This window comes from Euprymna scolopes, chromosome 11, assembly GCF_053919585.1.
Source record: "Euprymna scolopes isolate OS-2025 chromosome 11, ASM5391958v1, whole genome shotgun sequence".
Classification (NCBI taxonomy): domain Eukaryota; kingdom Metazoa; phylum Mollusca; class Cephalopoda; order Sepiida; family Sepiolidae; genus Euprymna; species Euprymna scolopes.
In genome coordinates this window covers 68,726,186-68,749,449 of record NC_136492.1, presented here as the reverse complement: position 1 = coordinate 68,749,449, position 23,264 = coordinate 68,726,186, and the positions used below count along the sequence as shown (strand labels likewise).

At 39.6% G+C, this 23,264-nt stretch overlaps 1 protein-coding gene across 2 annotated transcripts in view; it reads left to right on the top strand.

Annotated features, from left to right (window-relative positions):
- Positions 1-22,184: 22,184 nt before the first annotated feature.
- Positions 22,185-23,264, top strand: part of LOC145287898 (activating signal cointegrator 1 complex subunit 1-like) — a 43,861-nt gene continuing 42,781 nt past the window's right edge. The window contains exon 1 of one of the 2 annotated variants that reach the window (XM_080135839.1): positions 22,185-22,310. The gene's annotated coding sequence lies outside the window, so the exon portion shown is untranslated. The remainder of the gene's footprint in view (positions 22,311-23,264) is intronic. The other variant, XM_080135840.1, reaches the window with a different exon arrangement.

The following is a 23,264-nucleotide window of genomic DNA, read 5'->3' as shown; positions in this document are numbered from 1 at the left end:
CAAGTTCGGGTTACTATCGTTTGTTCGCGCGTGGGAAGAGAAATGAGTGTTGTAGTGAAAATGAGAATGATAGTCCAGCGTGTAGACAAAGACAAATAATAGAGAGTTGACATCAGTTAGTAGTCAGCTACGCAGTGGTGTTCCCAGGGACCTGTAGTAGATAGAGAAAGAGTGTAGGTATTGTCTGTTGGCTCGTGCCCCATACATAGTCGTAGGGAACGTGAATGCGCGCGAGCCTCCCAAAAGGGAGGCAGCTGGTTAGCTCAACCTCTCTGGTCGAGAGGTGGTCCTAAAAGAAAGAACCGCTTGTTGCTCTCTCTTTTATACTCGTTTCCGGTGGTCATTTGTGCATGTGTATTTCCTTAGAAAGCGGAAGTGACGTCGTCCATGTGTGCGTTCGTGTGCGCGTGTGTGAATACATATGTGTGCGTTACCGTGTGTGTATATACACATGAATGTGAGTGTATATATGCGAACATGAATATATGTACGTGTATGGACGTGGGCGCATATGTTTGTGTGTGCGTATGTATATGATATAGCTTGAAATGTGAATGTGTGTTTTTGTGCGGGACTAGAAAAGGCTCGCACACTCTTGCTACACATTTGGAATGGCCTTTTCAGCAACAGGGTTACAATTAAGGTTTTTAGGGTTACCTATCTCTATTGAGATATTATGAGTAAGCAGAAACCCATTATTTTGAAGGGATTTGAAGTTGGAGGCAGAGTCTGTCCTTATGACAGCAGGTGGATTAATGATGGGTAAATAGGTCTTTAGCATAACCTCCCATAATTTGTTCTTTTGCTCGTTTGAAAAAAGGAGTGAAACAGTATAAGAACTAACGTACTCCTGTAAGACAAAAGTCAGTTGTCTATTTCTCTTGATGATATCAGCAGCAAACCTAAGCCCAAGTTTATTCAGGTGGGGGGAATCTTCACGCGAGTGAGGAACAGTGACGAAAATTTCTGGGGGTGTCTCCAAAACTCGTCTTTTTGGGAAACGATTGGGGTAAAAAATGAGAAAATAATGTCATGCAACAACACAAAGAGAAATAAAAGGTAATTAATTGAGACCCTGTAAACTGTTAGAATTATAAATGTTTATTTAAAGAAAAGGATGGCTGGTTGCTTTGAATTCCCAAAAGCTTGTAAAATAAAATTTACTAAGTAACAAATAGAAAAAAAAAAGGGAGAAAAAATCAAAGACAAAAGGCATTCAATATAAAAGGGAAAAAAAGGCAACTGGGCAAAAATTCACTTTAAAATTGTATCTCAAAAGGGAGACTTTTCAAAATATAGAAAATGTTCTTAATATCAAAGGCTTACTTGAAGTCTGAATGAAAAAGAGAATAAACATTTCAAAACAGGGAGTCCTTTAAGACGTGTTTTTTCACAAATAAAACCAACCTTCAAAGGTTTTTTTTAAAATGTCTCTCTCGCCTGAAATCGGGTTCCAAATAAATGGTCCACTCTCCTTTTCATGAAGGGTTGTCAGTGTCTCTCTCTCTCCTTATTTCTCCTTTCTTCAGAGTAAGCAGTTTACTCAAAAATTCCGACACAGTTCTTATAGTTGGGCTCTCTACCCAACATTTAAATAAAATGAAATTTATCGACGGCACGTCGAATGTTCTTCTTTGAAAGGGAGGTGCTTTACAAACACTTCAATACAGTTCTTATAGTTGGGCTCTTTACCCAACGTTTAAATAAAATGAAATTTATTGACGGCATGTCGAATGTTCTTCTTTGAAAGGGAGGTGCTTACAAAATAATTCAATACATTCCTTTAAAAAAGCACTCCACTGTCAGAAAAGGATAAAAAATATACAAAATACATTGCCGAAAAACGGTCAGCAACGGAGTCTAAAGGATGCTTCTTCCAAGATGGCCAACCTCCAAACTGATTTTTTTTAAAAGGGCACATAAAACGGGGCACTGTGGCGTTGCCAGAAGTTCCACAAGGATCGTGATTGGCCAATAGCCAAGGGCAAAAAGGAGGAAGAACAGACAGGTCGTTTCAAATTGGGAGAGAGATAGAGAAAGAGAGAGAGAGAGATAAAGAGGGAGATGGGGTGAGAGAGAAGCGCACACACTCACAGGTCAGTTAAACGGCCGACTACTAGATACGTGTACCAGGCAAAAAGGGCAAGGGAGTCACAAAGCCAGCGAGTCAGTCGCTCAAGGCAGCCCATCTCCCACCCCACTTGCACTGTGTGATGGCGACAAGAATCTTTAAAGTAAAATTTCGGAAACTCTCCTGACAAGAAAAAAAAAAAAATTCTTTAACAGAGTTTTGCAAAATTAATATTTTCTATGGAAATTGAGTATTATATAATAAACCCTTTTTTTTTATTTTAAACTAAACAGTAGTTACTATAATGTACTTTTTTTCTTTCTAATATGAATCAAAAAAAAAAATATTAAAATTAGAGAAAGAGAGGTACAATTAAAACAAAATTTACTTTTCCTTTCTTTTTACAATTCTTTTTACAAATTTACATTGGCTTCCTCACTTCAATACCACAAATAAACCTCATTCCTTTCACTAATTCTCTTACGCGTTCTACAGGGTCTAGAACTGGATGTCGAACCTGTCTCCTCCACAATAGCATCATCCATAATTTCCGTACTCTCAAATCAGAGCCTTCCTCGGGGGGGGGGGGGCGAGGTTCGATGCGAATGTGTAATAGCCAACTCTAGAGGAAAGAGGTGTTTCAAAGAATACTCCTGAGAGGAACCATCAGCCTTCCGTATAAGGGCCGATCTCACATGCGAGTCATCCCCCGGGGTAACCTGGATAACCCTGCCCATGGACCAAAAGGGGCGCGATTTAGCTGGATTTTTGATAAGGACAACATCATCAACCGCCAGCATATCATCAAAATCGGTTTGATACAAATCGTGAGTCAGTTCTCTCAAGCCGAGGAGATATTCATCATGCCACAAACTCTTAAATTTCTTCATGGTCACCGAGCGACAATTCAAAATATCCAATACTCCATCAGATAAATAGGAGCGCTGGCTGCCTGAATCCACTAAACAATTAAGTCTTTTCTACATCACCGCAAACTAACTTAATCTCTATTATAGGCAGAAGAAGATTTGCATCCCCCATCTGCAGGCAAGGATTAGCCGTCAACTGAGCCTTCCCCATGTCAGGGCACAAAGCACCTGCATGTTCACAGCTCTGGCACTTCCAGCATGGCCGGAGGCGACCTTTATTACCCGGACAACTCTCGGAGGTATGAGCAGGGCTAGTGCAGCAGACGCACAACTTAACAGCCTTGCAATGTTGTAGACGGTCTTTAAGTAATGCATACTTAGTACAATAATAAGCAGCATGAGTGTTGCACCGGCAAAAATTGCACTTATATTGCACCGGCTCAGGCTTCACAAAGAAATTCTCCAACGTGGCAGGCTTCTTGCTGATACTACTAGGTTTGAACTTAGTACTGAAGGGTCTCTGTTTGACAACCGGCCTTACAGGAAAGCTCGGCCCAGTTCTAGTGATTTCTAATGTACGAATCACGTCCGAATAGTTGTCCAGAATGTCGCTCAGAGAGGGGTAGTTATCACCCACCAAACGAATAATCTCCCGTCTAAACAACGCAGGGAGATTTTCAAAGATAATACAACTCAAAAGTTGATTACCTGGAGTACCCTCCTCCAAGAAATCCAATTCAAAAGAATTTCTAAGCTCATATATCTGAGCCTTAATCCTGGTCAAGAATATCTTGACGCTGTCACCACCGGAATCCTTAAGAGGTTTAGAGTCACTAAGGGACTTAAAAATATAATTTATTATATACTTCTTATCTAGGAACTCCCGTTCCAAAATTTCGACAGCTGTATCGAAATTAGCATCCGAAATAGAGAGGTGGCTTACTATTTGGTGAGCGTAACCCTTGAGGTGATTCTTTAAAATCACCAACATGAGCGACTTGCTTCCCACACTCAGCACACAATTCTCAAACTCCCGGTAGAAATTTAGGTAAGCCAGCTTGTCGTTATCCAAACTTGCTGGGTCAAAAAAACGGGCATTTCAGCTTGGGGGTTACATTATAGTGGGATTCAAGAAGGCTTGTTTTAGCAGAGGTTGAGGGAGGGGCGTTCTCCCAAAATTTTTCAACAGTGTTACCTAAAAAGGCAGTTATTTTTGCCTGAAAAAGGGTCTCAGTTTTATGGTGTCTATCAACAACATCTTTCATGTCCGACTCGATATAGCCATTTACTATTTGTTCATTTAGCCTGTCTATTAATTCTAACTTTTCCAGAATTTTTCATGTTGTGAAGAAAACCCTGTTTTCGTAAGATTAGTGGAAGATTCAATGAATTCGACTATTGTCTCTACATCGCCCTTACATAAATCCCGTCTTCTGACTAGTAAGTCAAAAGTGGGGGAATCCATTTTGTATATAATTAATAAGACAGCTTAAAACTCCAATAATCTGTTATACAATTTCTTTTAGGAACAAAGGAGGCTCAGTTCTAGAGAAGGAGGGAACATATATGTCAAAACTACAAAGGAATTTGTCTTTCTCAGACTGAGGACAAACTAAAGTTGAAGAAACTCAAACTTTAATCTAAATATTCACCCCAGGCACGGGAGTGCCAAAATCTACCACGTGGCAGGCATTACAATATTTAGGTATACAAAATGAATAAGAACCATTAAATTAACTAATGAGAAATAAATCTCTTGTTAATATTAAAATATAAAATTAACGTGGACGAATATCACAAAAATTATTATTTTTTTTTAAATAATTGGGTAGCAACTTCTACCAAAAAATGCAAAACAAAGGGTTAGAATTTGTGTTCTAAGAATTTTCAAAATGGCGTCCCAACGGACAAAATTTTCAAAAAGAGGCGGGAAACTATGGCATGGGAAACGTCACACAGTGCAAGTTGGAAATGAGAGATGTCAGCTTACAAAAATGCCCAATAAAACATTCAATAAAACATAAAATTATTGGGAATAAAACAACCTGCCACTTTGGAACAAAAGGGTCTGTTCAAAATTTTAATTTTAATAAAGAAATTCTAAGTATGGAGAAGAGAAAGAAAAATAGGATATGTTAAGAGGACTAATGGAATAAATTTACCAACGTGTTCAGCGTCCTGACCACGTGGTTTAGTAATTAGCAAAAATGCTTAGAATTTTAAAGAAATATCTTATACAGTTAGTAAATGCATAAGCTATGGAAATACGAAGACAAAGTGTTGTGTGTTAAAGAAAAATGTCTTATGTCGTTTGTAAACGAATAAGACATGAGAACATTCAAAGCAAAGTGACGAAAATTTCTGGGGGTGTCGCCAAAACTCGTCTTTTTGGGAAACGATTGGGGTAAAAAATGAGAAAATAATGTCATGCAACAACACAAAGAGAAATAAAAGGTAATTAATTGAGACCCTGTAAACTGTTAGAATTATAAATGTTTATTTAAAGAAAAGGGTGGCTGGTTGCTTTGAATTCTACTAGATACATGTACCAGGCAAAAAGGGAGTCACAAAGCCAGCGAGTCAGTCGCTCAAGGCAGCCCATCTCCCACCCCACTTGCACTGTGTGATGGCGACAAGAATCTTTAAAGTAAAATTTCGGAAAACAGCTACAAGTTGGGAGCTGCACAATGAAGCACACTGATGACATGAGGATACAATTTTGTTTACACTTCAGCCAGGTCCGAGGCATAGAAATACTAGCTCACTACCTGTTGCATTTAGTGTTTGGTAGGGTGTCCCAGCTTAATATGCAGCACCATCAGTAAGACATGCAGGGTATGTCGCGGGACAATAATTGCATCCCATTGTAGGAGAAGAGGATCCTTTCAATAAACAACTATAAGGTCATAATGGGTTAATGTGGCAGTCTGAAGATATCTTTTCACAGTACTCACCAGGCTCCACTGTGGTTTGTTGGGGTGGGGCACGTAAAACATGAGCATGTCTGACCAGTCTTGTGTTGAGAGGGGATGTACTAGTGCCATACCTGAATTGTGTGTATTCAATCCATATCTCAAACCTAGCGGATCTCACTGACAGATCATTACTGTGCATGAATGGGACTCTGCCAAGTATTTCAGCATCAATATCCTCAATAACACATTGTCTCTTCTCTCTAGATTGAGTCTATCTCTCCAACCACATTGAGGGGGGAGGATCCATCTGCTCTGCTTGTCTGGAAGACTGGGAAGTTTTTGTGATTTTAGTGCCCAGGTGCTTGCCTGTTGAGTGTCAAATCATATTCCCAGTAGTACTTTGGCCCCGTGGCCAACACTGAATAAGTGAGTAACCAACCATGGCTCTTAACTTGGCAAGTTTGAATGCGAGGGGCTTGAGAGATTGTTGGAGAGATCTCATGCCCCTGGGAGTGGATGTGGCCATGCTACAGGAGATGCACTTCGTTTCGTCTGTGGATTCTCAGGTGCTGTTGAGAGATTACATCTTTTCGGCATATGGGAACCCATGGGGGAAGGGTGTCTCCCTGCTGGTGTAACACACCCTGTGCATGATGGTAAACGTTGTCCATAGGGACGATGCAAGCTGGCTGGTCATGGCCAATGTTGCCATCAAAAAGTGCATGTTTCTGGTCACAGTTTATGTGACTAACACTACTTGAGAGAGGGTCTCCTTCCGCGATCTCAACACTTTTATCGCAGGTCCGAAGCATGTAGTTTTAATGGGGAATTGGAATGCCATCCTTGACCCCAGTAAAGATAAGTTAGAAGGTTAGAGAGGTGCGAAACCAGCCTGGCTGACCTGATGGCTAGATGTGATGTGCTTGACAGGTTCTGCATCGAGCATCCGGGGTGGGAAATGATGACATGGACCAATAGTGTAGACGCCTACCAAACACAACACCTATCTGGATAGGATGTTAGTAAAAAGAGGTTCCACTGGCTAGGACAGTCAGACCATAAACTGAATCTGGGAAATAGGCCCAAATTAGGAGAGTACTGAAAGTTGAATACCTCCCTACTGGAGATACAAGACTTCTGAGTAAAACTAGCTAGGCTCATCCAAGAGGCTTTCTCCATCCTGGCCTTATGGTCAGGACGAAGAAGCAGCTAGAGGAAAAATTAGCTAAGCCACGAGTTTGATGGATACTATACATCAGGAACTAGCTAGGCAGGACATTCAACATGAGGCTAGCAAGCGTTATGAGGGCCAAGTAGTTAGGGATAGGCTTAGGAAAGTAGCCAATGCAGCCGTGAACTGTAATGCAGGCATGTAGGGAGGTCTCCATATGGGGCTCAGACAGGTATATAACTAGCTTCAAGCATCAGGACGGGCACACCCTGAAGTCGACTTGGGAGATCTGTGAAGGATTTCGAAAGCATTTCAAAGAGCGTTTCATGCAACAGCCCAATCTCCCTGTCCATGAATTTGGTGACTATTTAGCCGACTCTCCCCACCTGAGGCCGCTAGAGTGGCTAGTTGCGAGGGCAAGGTAAGTAAGCAGGAGATCCTGACTGTGCTGAAGCAGGTTGGCTACAACAAATCGCCAGAACTCAATGGTCTGCCTTATAAATTGTATTTGAGGCTGTCGCCCATGTTGATACCAATTTTGATGGATGTGTTCAGCCACTGGTTTGACAAGGGTTCTATCCCCTGTCAAATCGCCAAAGGAGTGATCACATTGCTGAAGAAAATGGGTAAGCATGGCAGGGAAGAACAAGATGATTACAGACCCATAACTCTGCTAAACAAAGAGCTAAAGATTTTGGTCAAGATCAAATCAGCTGCAGATTGTTATCGGTGAATTGATAAAACCAGAGCAGAACTATGCTATGAAGGGGAGATCAATTCAAAACAATTTGCAACTGATCTGTACAATCTTAGAGGGAGGGATAGAAGACGACACGGAAGCTGCACTGATCGATTGGGATCAGTCCAAAGCTTTTGATAGGGTCGACCATTACTTCCTAGCATCTGTTCTAAAGGCTGCCGGATTCCAGCCGGGCTTCTGCAAATGGATCTCCATACTGTACCACATGCCGACAGCAATGGTACAACAAAATAGAAAGCATTTGAAATCCTTTGCTATCTCCCAGTCTGTGCGTCATGGCTGTCTGCTGTCTCTCCTGCTTTATGTCCTTGTGTTGGAGCCACTACTTCACTAGCTGAGGCATGAGGAGGCAAGTCCAGTCCTGCATGGGATCGCTCTGTTAGACGGATTGAGAACCAGAATTTCCACATTCGCCGATGCCATTACCATCTTTGTGTCAAGCTTCCGAGACATCAAAGCAGTGACAGAGGCGCTCACATGGTACAAAAAGGCCACAGGGGCCAAAATCAACTGCAGCAAGTTGACTGGTCTATAGTTGGGAGCCTGGAGGGGTGCTGACACCTTTCCCACTCTTTTCAGCTGGACTGACAGTCCGGTTTGGATCCTCAGCATGTGATTCAGACTGGACCTTCAGCTGGAAAAGAATTGATTGGAGATAAAGTCAAAGGTCGAAGCTGCAGTTGACTTGTGATTTAAAAGGAAATTATCCTTGAAGGGCAGGGCGGAGGAGTGTGCTACCCATAGTTTTCTGCTGTACTTCCCCTGCCTGAGAACTATCTAAAATCCCTACAGAGCAAGTTGCCCTCGCTTCTTTGGGACAAAGGGAAAATTGGGTTCGCAGACAGGTCTGTGTTCAACATTCATGTGAGGGAGGTTTGGGAATGCCCAACTTGAGGTGTCATCGAAACGCCAAAAGGCTGACTTTCCTGACAGAAAAGTCTGTGAGGAACACACGGTTGAGGCCATTTTTCCGAGGCCTTTGACCGAACATGGATAAAGATAGTGAGTTTGTGCATGCGTAGAGTTGCAAAGTTGGAGTTCATCTTCCCCACCTAAGCATGGCACACACAGTTCCAGATTTTGCCGGCCTCCACACCCCTAAAACAAGCGTTTAGACTATGTTCTTAGCTAGCCTAGTGAATGGCCCCCTCTATCCCCGATAGGAAACGTCCAAGATATCCACACTCTGATCCTTTCTTTTTCGTCCCAGGCTACCCCAATAAGCAATCTTGGAGAAACTTCACATACTCTACCCCCAATTCCAGTTTTTTTGATCCTGCCTAGAATTTCAGCCCCATGTAGAGAGAAACTTGCCAGAAAACAGTGGGCGTTCTACCACCTAGAGAGGGTTGGGAGGATCTTATTAACATTTTGATTATATTTTTAAAACTTTTTTCCCTCATTCCAAGCCAATGAAATAAAATTAAACAAACGACTTTTTATAAAATTTTATGTTTACAAATTTATTTTATTGCTTATAGAAAAAAGAAAAGAAAACATGCACACGCACACACAATATGATTTGGGAATTTTAGGTAGAACGATCCCCGGTGTACTTGAGGTATTGTGGTGAATGAGAACTTTAGCTAGGATTAAGCATAGACTAGCAAAGGTAGTGACGAGGATGACCATAGAAACCCTTCCCCAAGTCTTGATTGGCCTTCTGTCTAATTTTTTGTTTATTTCTGTTTTGCTTGTAAACTTTCAGAGTGAATAAAAATTATATAACTCAAAGTGTAGTATCTGTTTTGGCAGTTACTGCAATCAAAAACACTGTGTGGGGGCAACCCCACATGTCTGACCATTGCTCTTGTAGCAATCTGCTTTGGTCAATGTAGAAGAAACCCTTCATACCAATTGTTATTATCCAGTTCCCCTCGGGGGAGGCTGGTCCCCCCTTCCTCCTCTCCCCACATGAAAAAACGGTCTTGCATCTAATTTGTTCAGTGGGGAATTTTAAAATAACTCAAAGTGTAGTATCTGTGCCTTGTTCTTCACACAAGGTCTGCTATCATCTGTTCTGTTCTAGTGACACATTCTTGTGCCTGGAACGCATAGACAATTTCTTTTCACTTTTGTTGGGTTAACATTCTGTCCACAACCCCCACTTTGTCTATCTTTTGCTGCTCTTCCCCTGTGAAGGGGGATCTGAGCTGCTAATTATGACTTTCCTGCAAGGGAGGGTCGGACACACTTTCTCTCTTTCCTCTATTTTAATCCCCCCCCTCTCTCAGTTCTATTTACCTTTCTTGCCGCATTTGGCATCACTTCTCTTTGGCGCCAAACTCAGCCCCCCACTTTAGACGCTGTCTCCACATCACTCGTTTCGGAGACATCCACACCACCCGAAGAGAGTATAAAATGGATACCCTTAGCCCAGGATCCACCACTATGGATGCCTCCAACCCAACAGTTGCTCTCCCAAAGGACGATTCCTCAACAGGAGGAACAAAAACACTAACCTACCACAGATATACCACCCAGATCAGGAATCAACAGGGAAGGGGAGAAAAACTAATGTCTGACGGGGCATCTCACTCAGGCAACAAAATGGAAAGGATAGTAACCCCAAAGGGCAATAAAGGGAACAGTGCTCCCCAGAAGGACTGCTCCCAAAATGGCTGCAAATCAGGAGAACAAGGGGGCATACGGCCTGGACCTCCACAACACAGTAAGGGCAGATGCCCCCAAGGTCAATACAGGGCTCAACACTCCCCAAGACGACGACTTCTCAAAAAGGGGAGCCGTTCCCAGAATAAACATCATCAAAGGAGAGTCGGCCCCAAAAGAAAGTGGAAAGGGGGATGCCCATCCCCAAATGCAGCATTCCCACAAAAGAAGCACAGACAAGGAGGCAGGTTGAATTCATGCTCTCACTGTAAAGCATGGCACACGCTGTCCTGTGTTCTTCCCAACCCACCCTGTTAGAATAGCATAGATTTAAAAAGACTCTTAACTGGTGGTACAAATGAGATGCTGTTCCTGTTTTGTTTTTTGGTACTAGAGAACCTTCGAATTTGCCAACCCATGCACCCCTTTTCTTTTCCCCCCCCCCTCGGTCTTTCCCCATTCGGAGGTCACCTTCCACCTCCATTTTCCCTCCTTAATTTTTTCCTCTCCACATCCCCCAGTAAATCACTCAATCCCAACTAGAGACCGTCCTGCTTTTTTTCAGTTCCTGGAAAACAGTGGGCAATTTTATCTTGATTAGGTTTAGGAGGGACCATACTAACATACCCCTATAGGCATTTTATTTTGTTAAAATCTTTTTCTTTTGGGGGTTTGTCTTAGCTTTCCCCCCTTTCCACACCACAAAATTTTTTACACCAACAAATTCAAAGACTTTTTTTCATCTAATGAACTCTTCAGATGAACTTTTTTCTGTTTTTGTTTATCTATAATATAAATCTCACCTATCTGTTTAAATGTATGTATGTATGTATGTATGTATGTCTGCCTAAAACTTTCGACAGAGGCGATAGATTTTCACGAAATTTGTATTATTTTGAAGCGGGACTCTTCGGACGACAAATATGGAAAAATTGGCCAAAAACATTAATTCCTTCACTCTCAACTGGGAACTTTTTTACAGGAAGAGGTCGCTTTTTTCGCCGATATTTTCGAAACTCATCTCCTCTTTTCGAGTGTCTAACTTTAAACCTACGTCACTTTCGGTTTTCCTCTATCATGGTACGGCTCCAATCCTGCCTGCCTTTTGTTTGTTTTTTTTTTTTGCTCAACACACACCTCCAAATGCCCGGGCAATGCTGGGCATCCAGGCCAGTATTTTATATATATATATAAAAAAAAATTGTGTATATAATTTACCAAAACGCTGGGTAATTCATATATTAAGTAGGTTTAACTCCATAGAGTGAATGCAGTATTGTGGTAAATGTTGCCAGTCAAGAGTAATCTCCAAAGATTTTTAGACCTTTTAGAAAGTCCCTGCACTCATAACTTTCTTATAGGGCTTCATGCCTAAGTTTGCTTATTTGTAAATTTTGCTTTTATTGTAAAAACATAACTTGTAACTTTTACACATGAATGAACAATATATAAGGATCGACCATCGCTTCCTGGAATTGAACTTCTGCAAATGGATCTCCAAATTCTACCATGCACCGCCAGCAGTGGTACAGATAAACAGAAAGCCCTCAAAATATTTCACCATCTTTTGGTTGATGTGTCAAGACTGTCCACTGTCACCCCCTGCTTTACCTCCTTACATTAGAGCTTCTACTTCAAAGGTTAAGCCATTAAGGAGGCAAGTCCGGTCCTGCGTGCGATCCTTTTGCTTGACGGATTGAGAGCCAGGGTGTCTGCATTCGCAATGATATCACCGTCTTTTTGTCGTTCTTCCTAGACATCGAGGCAGTGACAGAGGCACTCACACAGTATAAAAAGATCACAGGGGCCAAAATAAACTGTAGCAAATCAATTGGTCTACAGTTGGGGAGGGGGGTTGGAGATGCACCGCTACTCTTCCAACTCCATTCAGCTGAGCGTATGGCCCAGTTTGGTCCCTTGGCGTGTAGTTTGGACCGAGTCTCCAGCTCAAAAAGAATTGATTGGAGGTACAGAAAGGCAATGACACTAATAAGCAAAGGAGGATAACAAATGCAAGAATTTAGTTGAAAACTAGCAGGGAGACTTGAAGTTGCCCGGGATTAGATATAGGTTCCTTGGACATGGATCTAACTTAATAACTTGATTTGAGTCCAAAACAATAAACGTTAAGGAGGTCATAATAGGGGTCAAAGTTAAAAAAATTGACAGCTTTTTTTTTTTGCTCGGCATACACCTCCAAACACCCGGGCAACGCCGGGCTGAAATGCTAGTATATATATATTTTTTTCTTTTAAATTAGATTGACTTGTCAAAACTTAATATTCGTAACAATTCGCAATTAGGAATGACTGTTCCATATTCTATATATAAAAAAAAAACAAAGTCGATTCAACTCATATTCCAAATAAGATGTCAACAGTTCTCTCCCCTTTTCCATCAATTTTATCACCCTATTTCCATGAGCGAACAACACTTCACCTCATTGGGGTTATTATCCGAGTTAATTTAGAAGTCAAAAGTTTCCCTTTCATTCTCTCTCTCTCTCTGACCGTGCCCCGCCTCCTCAGCCTGTCCTTTAGGGGCGTTTCCCTCGGAAGCAGAGCCCCGCTGGTCCCCTCTGTTTGTTGCGATAGCCGTTCTTTCAATAAGGATAGGGGTATCTGATACTCCTCCTCCCAAAGGCCATTGGAATCTTCCGGGGCCTCACTGTCCCCATTCGACTCCTCCCCAGAGTCATCTCCAATGCTGATGCTTTCTGTGGTTCTCAGATCGGAAATCCGCTCGGACTGGCACTGACTTCCGGCCGCTTGGGGTTCTCGAGAGACTGGTGTCGCCACCTTATTACCCTGGTTTCTAAGCGTCCTCATAACATCTACGTCGAGTTGGACAGACAGTTACGTGCTAAAGCGGGTAACTGCGATTAGTTTCACTTTACTGATACTGAATTAAGGATACGCCCCTCTCACTCTCTCTCTCTAATTTTATTGATATCAAATTCCGCTACGACAATCAACACTTTTAAACACACACCTCCCTTCCTGTCTCTTTAACTAATTCGTTAATGGAGGCAATAATTTTATCGTTGATATGTATTGCCTCTCTTTCTCTCTCTCTCTCTCTCTCTCTCTCTCTCTCTCTCTCTCTCTCTCTCTTTCTCTCTCTCTCTTTTGCTATCACCGAGAACAGGCTACGCAGAATGCAGACAATAGAAACTCAAAACTCACCTTCTCTTGTCATCCTCCTCTTCCTCTCTCCTTCTCGTGGTTTGGTTCGTTTTCCCTTTCTCCTGTTTATGCGTGTTCCCAAAAAGAGGGGAAGAAAGTTTTTTTTCTTTTTCTTTTCTCTCTCTTTCACTGTCCCTGTGTTTTATTCCCGTTTTTCTGTCTCTCTTCACTTTTCTCTTTTTCCTCCTCTTCTCTCTTTCTCTGTGTTTACTATCAGTCTATTTTTCTCCATTATAAATTTTTTTTTTCAGTTTTTTGTGATCATCTTATTTTCAAATGTGTGTATCACGCATGCTTTTTTTTTTTTACTGTCCCTGAGTCTTTCTTTACGTTTTTCTCTGTCTGTCTGCCTGTCTCTCTCTTTCTAATATTAATTTTTTTTCTGTGTTCGTCGTTGGACATTTTTTTTCTTTTTATGTTTTTTCCATGGCAACCAATATAAGAAATTTTAAGTCAATTTCACCTTCAGCGTCATATCTGGTCATCGGACACCAAATGTGCCAGCCTCCCATGCTCAAGTCAGCAATTGACCTCTAACCTCATCAGAAACTGTGGCTCGTGATCATCTTTTTCTTCCAAGAAGACTTCACAAGATTCTCTGTGTCTCTGCGTTGATTTCTGCTGAAAAGCAAAAGCAAAACTTTGCATGTACGCCGGGAAAGAAGACAGACACTCAGGGTTTCTAGCTACAAAAAGTTAATTTCACAAAAGTTACAGATTTTTTTACATATGTACATCGTCAGTTCACCAAAAAATTTTACGTCTCACAAAAATCTTGTTCTTCGTCCACTGGATGGTGGTCACGGTGAAGAGGAAGGTCTCGGGTTTCTTTCTTGAAAATTGGCTTCAATCTGCTCAAAACAACCTGAGCGTTTGCTTAAATATTAGGGTAACAGGGTTGGGTTAGGTAATTTGCCAGACAAACCAAAATTCAACACATCAAAAGAGGAATCCCCAGCCATTTTGTGTGTGTGCAATTTAGCAACCCGTCCGCAGTTCTGAAAATCTGAGACCAAAAATGAAATCCTTTCACTCGACCCAAAGGGTCAAAACCTGTCATTCAGAAAGCCATTGTCTGAACAGGTGTTCTTCAGGCCAGCATAGGTCTGGTTTCATCTCCACATTATTCTGACATTTCCTGTTATTGGATTTTTTAAACAATAAAATTTATGTCTGTTTTTCTCAAGTCACTTTTGATAGGTCACCCGCTGCTGTCAGGGATTCATTTCACGTTCAACAGACAATTTTTACATGTTTACCCGGCCGCTGTCAGGGTTTAGAGGGGTCTCAACCTCCCCAATGGGGAGCAATATCGCTCCCTCAAGATGGTGACGTCACACAGGTTCATGCACCACCGCTCCTTTACATGCCAATCATGGCCGTTTATTTCAATACCTCTCCAGAATGTTCCAACATGCAGGAAGGAAAAGATGCTACCCCATTTTCCTCTAAGTCACAGATGTAAACTTATTTTAACGCTTGCCAGCTACCCATTTCTTAACCATTATTTTGTTGCATTTAGCTCTGTGTCACTCATACAAAACTAAAGGCTTTCTTATATAACCCTAAAAAGTGATTCTACTTCCTCCCAGAAAGATCTTTCTGCAATAGCTTACAAAGATGATGTTAGCGAGATCTTATCCATCTCTGCAAGTTATAATACCATGACATAATATCATGACATAACAAAGAATAACTTGGTGAACAAAAGAAAAAAAGTATTGTAAGTGACTGACAGCTTAAAAGGCTGCAGGAGAAATGGCTCTGTAAAACTGTGGTTGAAGGACTGTTGGAATCAATGGTTGCTGAACTTATGTTTAATGTGTTGATAACTGAGATTATTTAATTAGAAAGGAGGATTTGTAGCAGCAGTGGTGATTGCAGATGACTACAGCAGCAGTAGCAACAGACGACAGCCTGTGATTTATAATTTTGAATCTGTGTTTAGTTTTTTAGCTTCTTGTGGATTAGTGCAGACTCAACTTCCTTTCTTGCTTGGCCAATCAGAAGCCATATCTTATACGAGCTGAGCATGTGATAAAAGTCAATAAAAAGTGTTGACATCCGGCTTACTTTCTCTTCTCTTGGTCAGAACCCGGTACTGACAACGACTCCACATGGCTCAAACTCAGCATTCGATATTTTGTAGAGGCTATTACATCACCACTTGTTGAGATATCAATAGACAAGCTTACCAAGTACAGTTTAAAAAAGACATTGAAAGGAAGCACAATATGGCCAGGTTACATATTTATGTATATACAAGGAGTATTTAAACAGAAAAGTTATGAAGAATAGAGAGAGAAACAGACAGACAGATAAAAGAAGTGGGTGAAGAAAGTAAAACAGGAAGTAGAGCACTGCCTATTGGCCAAATCGGGAATTATGACAAAGGTGGATAACCGGTGCATAATTGAGTAAGTGTGTGTGTGTGTGTGTGTGTGTGTGTGTGTGTGTGTGTGTGTGTGTGTGTGTGTGTTATATAGGAGTTTCATTAAAAGAGAGTCTTAGAGAGAGAGAGATGTTGAAAGAGTTCTAGAGAGGGATGTTGTGAGAGAGATTGTTCGTTCTGTGTTCGTGTTATGACGATGTCGTTGTTTCTGTTATGAAGCGATTCATATATATTAAAACTGTTCATTCTTTGGTTAATAGATGTGTTGCTATGTGAAGCTCTTAGAATGATGAGATAGTGTTCAGACATTGTGTAGACATGTCTTCAGACAGTCTTAGTGTAGATATGAGATGTAGATTCACATTGTGGATATGAGATGTGTATGTCAAGACATTTTATAACGCAGACATATAACAATTCACTTTACTTTTTTGTAAGAATCACAAACACAAAGATGAGCTTTATCAAAACACATGATGGGTTTATTTCTTCATGACCGGCTGTGGTTTTCTCATCAAGAATTCAAAGCTTTAAAAGTGATCGTCTCGCTTCTAGACGTTCGAATTTCAAACTCCAGACTCTCTCTGAGTTTCTCACTGACTGTCTCCTAACTAACTAACTCTTACTTCCTATATTGAGACATCCATGCATGTCTGGCTACGTGAGCAAAATTCACGTGCCACCAACATGCGCGACTTTGCACGTTTCCGACATTATTATTTCCCAATAACCTATTTTTTCTTTGATGTTTTTACAAAGGAATTCAACCTACATATCTAATTTATTTAATCCATATTTATTATCCACATTCTTTCTAACAATTGAATAGTTTATTTATTATTTATTTCATCAGAATTAACAATTTACTGGACATTCCATTTAAACCTATTGTTCTTTAAAACTTATATCCAAGGTTCGATTTCTGCTTTCTCTCATTTTATTTTCATTTTAAGTAATCTCTCTATTTTTATACTTACATGAAAAGGGGACAGCCCTTATCATGTAACATGTGTGTGTGTGTGTGTGTGTGTGTGTGTGTGTGTGTGTGTGCACGAGACCTATGTAATTGCATATCAGTTCAAAAAGGTGTCTGCCTATAACTTCCTAACTTTTTCATCTTCGTTCTTACTCTATTATTAACACTTCCCTCTATTTTATAGATCTTATTTTAATGAAGATAATCAATAAAGTTGTATTAAATGCTTATGTCAATTAACAGTATCGATTTTGTTACCAGGGGAATGGCAATTTTAAACACCCCACAACATGTCTCTTTTGGTGTTATTGTTGTTGTTGTTATTGCTCTTCTGCTTCTTCTATTCATTTCATGTGACTTTTTCCTTACTACTTGAAGTTGAACCAGTTTTTACCGGAAGTGGGCTTAACTCACATCTAGGGGTGTACAGCACATTTCTAATCAGTGTACTCCATTGTCTCCTGTCTGTAGAAGCATCAGTGACCATTTGGAGTCAGTCTCTTGTTCAATATTGGAGACTGTTTGCAACAGCCACACATGGTTTCTGCATCTGTTTTGACTGTTACAAGATAGGTTTTCAGCTGACTATCCCTAGGGTGTATTCCATCTAAGTTCAGGAGCCACAATTCTACGTATGAGTTAATTTGATTCACATCAATGAAGACAAGCAATTGGAATACAAGATCTGTGTGGTAATGACATCAAACTTTGACGTTGGAGGTCCTAGTGGTTTAATGCAGATCAAGCTACATAAACAGTTGTGAGCAAAGACCAGTTGTCTGTGCAAACCCTTTTGTTGCAGCGGCCAAGTTTCATCTACATAAAGAAGGTAGGCAATCAATAAAGCCTGATAACCTCAGACCTTTGTGCTTAGTGATGAAGAATTAAAAGTGAGCTTGTAGACAAAGATGGCTAATCTGGCATTAGTGATAGAATGCTGAATTACATTCTTGTCCTGGCCTGTTGACATAAATGTGGTACTCAAGTATCTGGAGATTTCAACCTCTTTCGGGGATGATTCGCTGCAGGGACACCAAGGATATGCAAAGAGCTTTATCTTTTAACCAATTAATTTCCCATTTTGGAAGTGAATTCAATGATTCACTGCACAACTATTCTTTTAGATTTCATTGTCCGCAGAACCATGAAGCTGAAAAGAGTTGGAAGAGTGCACATTCCTTGTAAAACATGCTAAATAATACTGTATTGAACTGTCTTTTTTTTTTTTTAAATAATTTAATTAACAATTATTATGATCAACTAGCAGGACTTGTGGAAATTCCATGGAATGAGAAATATATTTAATCAACGAATATGTTTTGATAAAGCTAATATTTTTCAGGATAGCCTAAAACATTAATTTTTAGGGCAGAAAAAAAGCAATAACATGCAGCAAAAATGAGTTCATTAACATATTCTATGAAAAAAGTGTCTGTTGACATTTAAATATAGAACTGACTCAAATGAGATAAATTAATAAGTGCTAATACATACTCAGAAAGTAATATTGTGCTACATAGTTTAATACAAATAATAAAATCACGCTGTAAGAGACAATTTTTAATTCACTTCTTCAATCCAGCACTTTTTGGCAGACAATGTTCTTTTTTTTACCTTTTTCTTTCGAATGTTCCCTTTTTTACGTAATGTTTAACTGACTTCTTTTTTCGGTGAAGAACTGCTGCATGTCAAAATTACTATGAGTTTCTTCCTTATACCATTACAACAATGATCATATATTATTATTATTATTATTATTATTATTATTATTATTGTTATTATCATAATGATATTCGAAAACGAGGCAAGGTCACTCACATATTCTTGTCCAGAGTTGCCACATTAGCCTTTTTAAAGCCAAATTTCATGAATTTGGCCTGTTTTGGAGCAGTTTCACCTTTAAAAATTGTATTTGGCTTTATTTCAGAGCGCAACATATGATTTAACTAAGGAAGGAACAAATATGATATTATCTTTTTCTCTAATATAAATCTCACCTGTCTATTTAAATGTATGTGTGTATGTATGTTTGTATGTCTCACTAAAATTTTCGACAGAGGCGACAGATTTTCACAAGATGAGTATCGTTTTGGAGCTCAATGTCTCGGGCGACAAATATCGGAAAATTGGCCCAAAACATTATCTCTTTCACCCTAAACTCGGCCGATTTGTACAAGGAGGGGACGATTTTTTTCACCGACATTTTAGCAAGTCATCGTCACCTTTGGATTGCGTTCACTTAATTTAATCGCTCTTGACTTCTGATCGGACCATGGAGACATTGGCTAAGACATTACGTTTTTTTTTTACCTTTTTTTTCTTATGGGTTTAAGCCTGCCCGCCGACTTCCACTTTTTTTTTAACAACTCTGCTTACTCTTGTTTTGATCCCCCCCCCGTTACTACCACTTTTTTATGGGGGGGGGCGGCTCGTTACTACACCACCTACACACACCCAGGCACTTCTGCTACTGTTGTTTTGACCCCCCCCCCGAGGTCCTTACTACACTAGCTAAACACCTGGGCAATGCCGGGCATCCCAGCTAGTATAGATTATAAAATAACAAACAATTATTAACAAATAATAAATCCTAACTCTTTTTTTATAGATAATAAAGTTAAAAATTATGCTAAAAACTATCCAGCCTAAAATAATCGGGGAATTTTGAGGATTGACACCGATTTCAGATATAGCAACTATGAAGAAATAGATACTTTCTGTTTTACCATTAAACTAATTGGCGAAACTAAACTCTCGTTCTTCTTTAAAACATTGGGGATTTTTTTAAGTAGGTTTAACGCCTTGGAGTAAATGCGGTATCTTTTTTTTATATTGCATTTTCGCCACTTTGATGTAGGAGGTTCCTATTTGGAACATAATTTGTTGGAATACTATGTAGGGAGTTGAGCAGCAAGATGTCTGTTTACATTACACTTAAACTTCTGCATGTCAGTGCAGCCAGGAAGTGGGAACCCAGAAGGAAATTTCAAAGTCTAGGGAAGAAACTAATAGAGTAGAAGGCTTTCTGGCATCTGGGGATCTGTACTGTGTAGGGGTGGGATATTGCTGCTTGTCATGTTTGTTGGGGGTATTTATGTCGAGGGGGTACAAGGGATTGTACTTCGTCGGAGCACCTACCATTAAAATACTTGTAAAACAGGCAGAGGGATGCAACATTTCGTCAATGCGACAGAGGTTGAAGGTAAGGGTAAGCAAAAGTTTTTGTTGTCAAAAAGAATGACATTCGATCCTCCCATCCCCCTACAGCCGAAGTTGAATAGACATTTGTCGTTTTTTATTTGACTAAATAAATTGATCTTTTGGCTAGGAAGAAAGTGTAGTATCTGTTATGGTGTTATTCTATCCTCAGTTAGTAAAGGAGAAATCCTTCTAGATTGTGCAAATTTAAATTTGTTTTCCCCCCTAGAGTGCCTCTTGTAGCAGTCACAAATAAAGGCCTATTTTCTCTTGTGAATCAATGCCCCCCCCACCTCCCACTGAGTGATTCGGCCACACACTGACCAATCAGCTGGTAGAGCGAATTGATTAATCTGTCCCCTAAGGAACTTCTTCGGTCCCTTTTAGGAACGGCTGTCAGCTAACAGAGAGAATTGCGTGAGCATTTTTCTAGTCTCACACAAAAACACACGTTCACATCTCAAGCTATATTACTTGTCATATACATATGCGCGCACGTCCACACACGTACATATATTCACGTTCGCGTATATATACTCACATTCATGTGCATACACATACACACGTTAACATACACACATGTACTCACATACGCGCACACATACGCACACATGGACATCGTCACTTCCCCTTTCAAAGGAAATCCACACATGCGCAAAAGACCACCGGAAACAACTATAAAAGCAAGAGCAATAAGCTGCTTCTTCCTTTTCTGACTAGCTTCCGAGATGAGTGGTCTACGGACCAGCTGCCGCTGTTTCGGCAGGCGCGCCTCACGCCACTTGCTACTATGTGGGACAAAAAGCTAACAGACCGTATGTACACTTTATACGCTTTCTCTCTCCATGAACTGGATTGACATTCTCACTCTTTCTCTCTCTATATATACAACTTGTGCCTGAGAATACCTTTGCGTAGCTGACTGCTAACATGGCACACAGCTTTACTGATGTCAACCCACTATCTTTATCTTTGTCTACACGCTGCACTGTCATTCCCATTTCCACAACATTACTCACTTCTCTTCCCACGCGTGAACAAACGATAGTGACTCAATCATGAGATGAACACACATTTCCTTTTCTTTCTACACCACCAGTCCCACAACAAACGATGGTTACACCCGAACACAGACATGGACACGTGTTATACCTAAAACATTCATTTTTCAACAGTAAATAAACGACACGTTTATCTTATCCAGCAATTGAGTCTTTGTTTCCTTCATTCCATTCGTTTCATTATTTTCTTTTGTAACGGGATTAGGATATATATATCCTAGTCTTCTACAGAACTTAACCAGCAGTAAATCCAGACACCTTTCTCTCTCATCCCTGTCCAATAGACATTGCAGCATCGACGATTTTCACAGAAGACAACTGCTGTCAACCTGGGACTCCACATAGAATGGCTTCCTGATCGACACAATCAAACCACTTTTCATTCCTTCTTTGTTCAACCAGAACACAATCCAACTTTCTGCTACTCAAATAAATGCTTCCGTTGTTTTGTTGTCAAAAGAGGTTTTCTATTTGTTCCGTGCTCTGTGTTCAAAAACTACTGATTATTTTATTAGGGCTACAAAGCAACAACCAATCCTGTCAAACCTCATTTTTGGAAGAGGAGGGCTCTGGATTTGCCCACATTAAAAATTGATCTTACATCTAACTTTGTCCACGCGGGGAAGCAAATATATAGAAATTAATCCTCCACTCTAATTTCTAAAATTCCTTTCTTTTTTCAGGGCGTTCACATGTAATCGCCTGAAAATAGTAAAATCTCATTTTTGGATAGGGTGATGAGTGATGTAACTTATAGTCCTCATCTACTTTTAAATGTAGAAACAATTCTTTTAAATTTAATAGACTTCTTAATGTTTTCCCTTTATGTATTGTATTCAAGATTCTGATAGACTAACTGTGAAATTTTCATCTATATTTTCCCCTTGCGCCATTTTTTTTCTATATATCCACTTGTGCCATTTTTACATATGCCAGTTATTCTTATGAGCTTAAAATTTGAGAGGTACTATTTTAAGTGAACACCGGCGGTGTTACTCTGAAAGTATTCATTCACTTTAATACATTTTATTTTTTTTTGTTCATTCATAAAGTATTCCTTTTTAGTCTGTGTTTTTTTTTATGCGGAATGAAACATATTAATGTGAGCCATTTTCATTAATTTCAAACTGTTTAATTTTATTTCCATAATTGTTCGTAACTTCATAACTTTGTTTCGTTATCGCCTTGATGTTACATGAAGTTTTATTTTTATGCTTCGTATCTCAAAATGAAACAAACAGAAAATACGTTTGTTTAGATCTTTTGGATCAAGAAAATACCGACTCAGTAATCAGAAAAAAAAAAAAAAAAGCTTTTTTTTTTTTTTTTTTTTTTTTTTTTCTGATGATATTGAAAGTATTTGACGGAAATTCCAAGTTGGGGTTTATATTATTACACTCCACAGAGAAAAAGTTGTCAAAATACAAAAATATAACAAATAAATGTTAGCAAAGGCAAGATAAGTTACTTTTCTACGTAACTGGATAAGTTTTAGTGTTTTTATTTAATGTAAAGTGTTTATACGGTTCGAAAAACAGGTACTAGTGCACTTATTGATCCGTGCTGAAATAATAACGTTATCATTTAAAAAGCCATTCTTAACATGAGGAGGGGAGGGTTTTTTGTATATATTCTGTACTTTAACCTTACAATTGAATAAAAAAAAAAAACATCATTAAACTTGGAAATACGATTTAAAAAATAGCGCGGATCAGTAAGTGCACTAGGACCGAAAAACAAGTAATATTGAACGAAATTAGGTCATGGGCAAAATGAACGAATAAAGATGGGGTAAAATTCTCACGTTTGTATATAACAAGATATCTTTTTTTTTTTTTTGTAGATTTCGGTGTGCTAAACACGAATCTGCAAACCGTTTCCGTCGCAAAAAAAAAAAAAAAAAATAATAAATAAATAAATAAATAAAAAATAGTTTTCATGATACGAAGAAATTACTTTTTCAAAAAGTGGGTGATCACTTTTCCATGTAAATTTAACTTAAAATGAGCACCCATTTTCTGGCCACCTTGGAGAGGGGGAATTTTTTTTTTTTAGT